This window comes from Aythya fuligula, chromosome 6, assembly GCF_009819795.1.
Source record: "Aythya fuligula isolate bAytFul2 chromosome 6, bAytFul2.pri, whole genome shotgun sequence".
Taxonomy (NCBI): Eukaryota; Metazoa; Chordata; class Aves; order Anseriformes; family Anatidae; genus Aythya; species Aythya fuligula.
Window position 1 is genome coordinate 3,524,712 of NC_045564.1, and position 8,030 is coordinate 3,532,741.

Below are 8,030 nucleotides of genomic sequence, written 5' to 3' on the forward strand. Positions count from 1 at the left end.
GGAGGAACAACACGAATGCTCATTTTCTCCTCCAGTCACCAATTAAAATGCTCGTCAGAAATGTGACAATTGGTAAAATCAGTGTAAAATTTGGTGATAGCTTGACACCTTCAATTCTGCAGAAACTCTTACCTAGTACTCTCCACTAATCAGCTTTACCAAAGCCGAATTGTTCCTTGAAATTAATGGTGCTTCCTGTGGATTATGCTGCCTCCCAGCACGAACTAGCCTAGCAAAACATCTCGGCGATTTAGGAAGAGATTTTGAAGCAGATCTGCAGTAACTCGTAGGGAGCTTCTTCTCATTAATAATAAAAAAGAATAAAATAAAACAGAAAGGGGGGACTAGGGAAAAAAAGATTGTGCTCGACAGAAAACAACGAGTTTTCACAGGCACCTACCAACTGCCTTACCCTGCACCGTGCAAATCCTGACCAGCTGCTGGATCTTCTGATACACGGTGAGAATCTGACTCCTTGCGTTCTTCACACCTGCTTTTAACCTCACTACCTTCCAAAACCAGAGGTACAGGGCAAAAATGGCAAAATTTGCCACTCAGGTGTGCAATGCTCTCAGAGCTTGGCTTACCAGATCCCCTTCCCAGGATCAGCCTTCTGCTGCTCAGAGCCTGAAGTAAGACGACGAAATAAGTTATATCACTCGTGCCAGCCATAAATACCACCAGTTCTGCTGCTCATTCAGAAGCGAACATATTTTTCCATAAAACTTGAGAAAAACACCAAACTGGAGCCTGTCCCTGAGGAACTCTCCTCTTTCATCTCAGGCTCGCTCGTAATCGGTTCCCGGCACGATGCAACTCTCAGCCCGAACCGTGCCTCTCAGATACTGCCACCGTGATGTGCAGACAGGGGAAACGAGCAGGTTTTCCCCCCGAGGGCTGCTCCCAGGCACCTGTCTCACAGCGATAAGCAGGCATCCAAACAGAGGCACGGACCCTGTTATCCTCCAAATATTTCGTACGTTCCCAAACCTCATGAGAGGTGGAGAAGACTGCTCTCTGGAGGACGTCATCTCCAGAAAAGAAAGTGCTGAAATTGGGTTGGGATGCGGGCAGCTTGCTTGAACACCGTGTGCCACGGCTGTGGCGTGGCTCAGCAGCGAGGGCTGCACACCAGCACTGCTATGGGTGCGTGGCAGAGAAGGGTCATTGCTGATGTGGGTCGCCCCTCAGAGAACAGCTATATCAGAAAAAGCTGGTTTAGAGCCTAAGCTAGCAAGAAAAAAAGGAGTAGCAGCATCTTTTCCTAGGGCTGGGGAACACCACCCAGCTTTGGCTCCTGCCTGGGGCAATCACCCAGGAAGTGCGATTTATTTAGCCTAAGGGTAACGGAGCTCTGCTCCCACAGGAGAGCTTCGCACCCTGCTTTGGGAGAACTAACTAGGTCAAACACATTTTCTGCAGCCCTACAAAGCCCTGTAGGAGATCCAGGGCTCCTCTGGGTGGTTTCCTTCCCACGTGGAGATGAACGCAGGCTCAGCCCTCAAGACACAGATGTGAAGGTAAAAATGTCAATTACCTGGAACAGGTCCAGTAAAACCAGATCATTGCAAAGCTCCAAGTTACCACAGAGTATCAAGTCCCTTATACCAGAGCAGAAGTATTATCCTACCAGGCAGCGTTATTCTGTTATGTAGCATTATTACTTTCCTAGCTGGATGTGTCCAGCAGAGCCCAAGCAGCAGATAAGAAATGCCAGCAACATCACAGCACAGATAAGCAAGGCAGCAGCTGAGGAGACGGACCAAGGGGGCCAGGCCAAGCGCAGTTCCAAGCTTTAAATATCCTTAAAACCATTTTAGTAACAACAGGGACATCACAAGGCGTGAGCTGGGAGGGAGGGCGAGCCTTCCTCCCCCAGCTCAGAGGGGAATTTTCGTGTCTCAGTGCTTGCGAGGATGCTCATCTGCTTTGCAGCAAACAGAGCAGCATTAAAACCTAAAACTATTACTGTGGGAGCGGTCTGTTGCTCAGAGACATGCCTGAGGTGTAAATCTCTCCCTCCAGCACCAGCATTGCCTGGGACTAGCCATGGGAGAGGTTGCCTGCCCTGGAATGAGTGTGTGTCATGCAGCACCAACGTGAGGAATGCCCTCAACGCTGCACAGACAAGACCTGAGGGATTTTGCAGTGCTTTGTGGTTAGGAGGCAGCTCCCACCAGGGACACCAGCCAAGCACACCATGTAAATGAAGCTGTGCAGAATGGAAGCAGTCCCTAACAGAGAGCCAGAAATGTCACGAGACCATGGGCTTCCCCATCTGACAGCACCAGGGGCTGCTCAGGCGGCGGGATCTCCCACCAGATGGAGGTAAAATCGACATTTATGGGTGCTCAACATTCTTCTGGCTCTGCCAACGTGCTGGTGGTCACTGAAGAAGACTGCATTAGTCCTGAATCCCACAGCAGCACCTCCTCCAGCGAGACCATCACCCCTCATTTCCAGCAGGACCAGGGACAAACACCCCAAAATTGATGCCCCCCACCCGTGAGGTGGTGTTGCAGGAAGGGGAAGCAGCTAGCTGCCTCCAGCAGGACCGTGGAGCAATTAGAGCACTTTAAAATTAAGTATGTTTTATGTTACTTAGCTCCTCTTCCCTCAAGACCTTCTTTCCATTTAATAAAGTATTGCTTGTTAAACCAATTGATTCATGCTGGCAAGTGAGGAAAATTAGCTTCTCAGGCCCCAGGTAGCGTGGTGTAATTTTCTCAAACTTCCAGGTGGGAGCTCCAAGCAGCACCTGCCCAGCAATCCCTCCCAGCCGGGGCTGGGTCCGTGCGGCTGCCAGCCAAATTCTGGCAGAGGCTTCTCCTATCAGTATCAGGAGAGCATCCCCTGGCTGCCAGCCCCATGGGACACCAGCTAAGAGCAGAGAATCCTCCGACAGCCGCTGGTATTTCTTATGTCTCCGCAGAAGGCCAGGCACAGGGCAGCGTTATCTCAGGTGGCTTTGTTCTAGCACCAGTGAAACCAAAAACCTGCCCTCTGACAGCACAGGGGTGACAGCCCCGAGCCACCCATCCTGCTGGCCCGCGTGGAGCGAGGCCAGGCAGATGGGGAAGGAAGGCAGGCAGGCAGGAAGGGACTCTGGAGACTGGAATTTGTCACGGAGCTGTGAGTCACCGCTCGTCTATGCGGGACGTGAGGTAGCAGAGCCCAAGGACACGCTGAAACCCACCCTCGGCGTTTTCCTCCCTAGGTGGGGCTCGCTCCACAGGATTTCCCCTTCCTCGCGTGGATACACAAGGTCGTTTGTAAACCGAAGTGACAGCCCGGCCACAGCACCTCAGGGCGGCAGGTTTGGGACAAGCAGCACCCAGCTCTCGGGGTGGCAAACGCGAGCCCGGCAAGGCACGGCCCTCAGCACCTCCAAGCAGCCTGGGGTGAAGGCCCCATCTTACCGTTTGGGACAGTGGTGATAAAAAAAAAAAAAAAGGGCTAAAAACGACCTGAACACTTCCACAGATAACGCGGATGGTGGAGAAGGACACGCTAACTAATTCTGCAGGTGACAAAAGCTGTGAGGAAGTTTGAAGACAGGGCTCAAATGAACATGATCTTGACGAGTCAGAAGAACCAACAGGCTTTAAAACATAACCTGTTTTGTATTCTGGTGAAGAAAAATGCAGTGCTCTATGCTTAGCCAGGGTAAGGCCTGAATGAAACAGGGCAGGGCAAGGCAGTGGTGCAGGAACACTGCTGGGACCCAACCCTCTGGAGAGCTTCTGCAGCACCAAGCTTCCCGTTAAGTTCAGTGGCAGGGATGGGAGCCAGCGTGGTGCCCACCCCCAAGCTGCCATCAAGCACCCACTCAGCTCTTCGTATGGAGGAGCAAATAAGTCTGGAGACGTCAAAGCAGTCCTCAAAGCAGCACTGCTTCAAAATACCTGCCCTCCTCCCCGGGTTGGGAGCAAGCTCTGCATTGGAAGCTGGAGAACAGAGTTAAGTCTCCAGCTGGACACAGGAAATGTGAAATAACATACTCTGACCTGAAGAGTTTATGTGAATCCAGGGAAAACTTTCTGAAGTGGCTGCCTCAGATCAGGCCGCTCAGTCCCCACACAGCAGCCTGAATCGGTGGCCTCATTTCCAGACACCCACTGAGCGCTCAGCAGCTCCTGGAGAGCTGAGAGCTCAGGCCACTTGGGCTCTGAAACGCGGACCTGAGAGCAATTTTCTGTGCAATTTTTCACAGTCCTAATGCCGGTGTTTTGTGAACACTTCCCCTTTCTAGGCCGTTATTTTCTTTGTAATGTAAAAATAAATATTTCACATTAAAGCTATGCTAAAGCTCCAACTTTGGAAATCTTCAATGGGTGCAGAACTTCAGGCTGAGAACTACAGAACGGCGAAGATTTTACCATATCAAACAGGGTTTGCACTCCCACATCCCCTTCTGCATTAAGAATTACGTCCTGACTTGCATTATAATCACATTAGGGCCCCAGTCCTGCTTTGGAAATTTCACGGCTGCGGGCAGGGACGTATCTTCCCCAGCACAGCACCCATCCCCAGCTAAGCCACGTGTCGCAGCCAAGAAGCTGATTCCTCACCTTGTGAATGTCCCAGTTACTGCACCCGGAGTTTTGTCTGCAAAAGCCATACGGTGCACAACGCTCAGCACCCCCCTACTAAAAAAAAAAAATGCAAAGAAGGATTATGGCTCCAGTGTGACATGGAGAGATCTTGTTACCACCACTCTCAGAGAATTATAACGATGGATTTCTTTTTGTAGCTTCCCCAGACAAGTACGTTGTACCTGTAGGAGGGACAAGGAGTTGAAGAAAAATAATCTTGCACCCCAAAATCCTATTTAAACAAAAATAATGTGTTTCAAACATGATTTTGGGTAAGTTTTGAACTGGCACCACAGCCAAAACCAACTCAAACAGGGTGCCAGCATTGGCACAGTGCTGCAAGGAAGAGCTCCCACCTGCTTTCGGAGCTGCTGCGTTATCTGTTGGCTTCCTTTTGTTTGTTGCATGCATCTGAAGTGGTGGCTTTGTTTATTTTCAAGGGTTCCAATTCAAGCATCTCAAAATTTCCTTCCCTTGACCCTGTCCTTCTTCGTCTTCGCAAGCACTACAGACAGGTAAATGAGATTTATGGGGAACACCAAGCCTGCGGAGAGTGAGAGCCCTTACCTGACCCAAACTGCTTACATCTCGGCTATCTTAAATGAGGCACCAGAGAACCGCCGATCCAGTCACAGTATTTTAACGACTTATTTCTTCACAAAGTGTTATTTTGCATCTGTTCACGCTGCCTTCTACTTTCGCCACCTAAAACTTCAAAACATCCCAATGATATCCTTGAACCAAGCCTGAAACGGGAAGCGCTGCCAACAAGTACCTGCTGAGTCCACTTAGTTAAACACAAAGACCAGCAGCATCCGTTCCCTCAGTAATTTTCTCTTCATCATTATTAAAATGTGAGATTTTCTTACGTTCACACGCAAAACTTGACAATGAGGGAAAAAGTCTCTTCCCCCTTCCCACAAATGAGTCACGCTGTCACGCAGCAGCTACAAATTTGGAAGCCATTTCGCACTGGCATGTTCAACACCCCCAGTTTCTCAACCAAAAACCAATTTCTCAGCAGAAAACCATCACCTGGCAGTCCCGGCTGCTTGATTGGAGTGACCGGTCCCGTCCCTCTCGATGCATTTTATCTGATTCTGAAAACAAACCAGCAGCTGCAAACAAAGCAAGAGCTTTGTTTTCAAACAAAGTGACCAGGGGAGACCCTCGGAAGCAAACCCAAAACGCAGGTCACAGCCACGAAGGAGATGCTGTGAGCGAAGGGTGAGGTGCGAGGGCAGCTGGTGGCTGGGTGCACCCAGAGGGTGCATCGCGGCCGTCCTGAACATCCTCTGTCAGCCACAGGAGGGCAAAGCGAGCCTGGCCGAGCTGCACAAGCCCAATGAAAGCAGACAAACCCAGGCAGGATGACAAGTGGCGAAGGAGAGAAGGGTTTTCCATAAAGCAGCATCTCCCCAGCCACCAGCGAGCACCCTGGCAGCCTCCCAGGCGTGTCCACCGATAGCGTTACCACGTGTGGAGACCTGAGCTGGCTAAATAGGTTGAGAAGACACACACACACACACACACACACAAAATTAAATCTTTTTTTTCTTAGAAAGATAAGGCAGATCTTTGCTGCAGGACCTGTGGGAAATAAAGGGGGCTCATTTTATTCATTTTTCATCCTAGCTTGGAGCTGTTATAGACGGGGTTTGCTTTCTTCCCCTCTTAGACACATTCTCTTTTCTCACTATGATAAAGTAAATATATATATATATTTAAAATATATATTAAATTAAAATTATATATATTATATATATATTATATTATTAATATATTATATATATTATATTAAAATTATATATATACATATATATATATATATTAATTTTTTTTTGCTCTTTGCATGTTCCGATCATCCAAAGAGGAAATGACCTTAACACACAGGTGCTGAAGATGTGACCAGAAGAAGACAACTTGGAACAGGCTGCCATACCTTGACAGCCATGCTCAAAGCAGTTTGGCTAAAAATCCTAATCTCCCGGTCTTAGAAAAAACACATCTCAAATGTAAAAATCATACAAGACAAAAAGCCTTCTCAAAACCAAATACACAAGGCTTTTCACAGGGAGGTATATCCTAAAGAAACAAAAGCAGAGGAAAAAACACCTTCACCATAAATCCAGCTGCAAATAGTTGTGAGTAGCACACCAAAATTATCACCCTGGTTTCCTCAGAAAGAAACCATGACCTCTAAAGCCAAAAAGCTTGACAACATCGGGTTTATATCTTTGCCTCAGAGCTTTCCAGCCGGTAGCATCTCTTTGTTAATCACCCTCACGCTTTCAGGCCAATATTAGTTAATGAAAGCAGTCTCTCATGGTCAGAAGACTGGAAGCTTGAGCCTTCAGGAAAATACTGTCACGAGGCACCCAGCAAAGAGCAGGGCTGGCCTGTGGGGTGCAGAGACCCCTGAGGACAGAGGCCACGTGTTGTATCTGTGCCACTCGCCTGCTTCGTGCCTGGTTGCCTCCCTCGGGTGGCAGGCAGCCGAGCTTTCCATCTGAGAACTGAGCTTCCAATTTCCAGGTGTATTTCAAAAGGAATTTGAAAGATCCCCTGCTCGTCATCAGGTATTTCGGTCCCATCACTCACCTCGGAGCCGAGCAACCGAGACATTAAAGGGAAAGCCCACGCGTCAACAGCAGAAAAGAGGAAAGATGTTACGAGCAGACCCGAGGAAAAGGCAGCTCATGATTAAGTCATGAAATTGTAATTAGGGGCGCAGGAGAGCTGGAATACCCGAGCAGATAGATACTTTCTTTGAGGCTTCCTCCTCAGGAAGGCAAGAGGCTCTGCTGTAAATGCTCACAGAACCTGTGTCAGATCCTTGTCAACTTCCAGTGCTGTGAGAGGAGGCTGAAGCAGGGGTTGGAAAGAAATTTGTGCCACAGACTTCTGGGGAATTGGGAAATTCCTTCCACTGGGAAATGGCAGAGGTAGAGACAAGAGGAGCTGGCAGTGGGGCGAGCTCAGGGGGACGCTGCGAGGGAGACTCCGGGGATGCCTGCAAAGACAGCGAGAGATGCTGGGGTCAGCAAATACTGGGACAAGGGGAAAGTCCAAGAGCCTCTCTATGCCAGGCTGACTGGAGGAACATCAGGATCTGTTCCTTGAATGTACATGAGGAACAGATGAGAGAAATATCTGAAAAAAAAAAAAAAAAAAAAAAAAAAAGCATTTTTGCTGTTTTGAGGCCTTGCAGGTTTTTAGGGGGAGGGAGGCTGCTTGTGAGGGCCGCCTGAGCAAATGCACTGCTTGCATGTGGTTCGGTTTTGCTGCCGGGTGGTCATATTTGCCATTTTGAGCTTAATTAATCACTAAGGCACCTGGAGACTTGCTAAGGTTTGAGAAATTTGGTATATAAAAGCTGGAGGAGAGACCTCGCTGTGACCTCCCTGAACTTCGGGCAAGTAATGAAGTATTCTG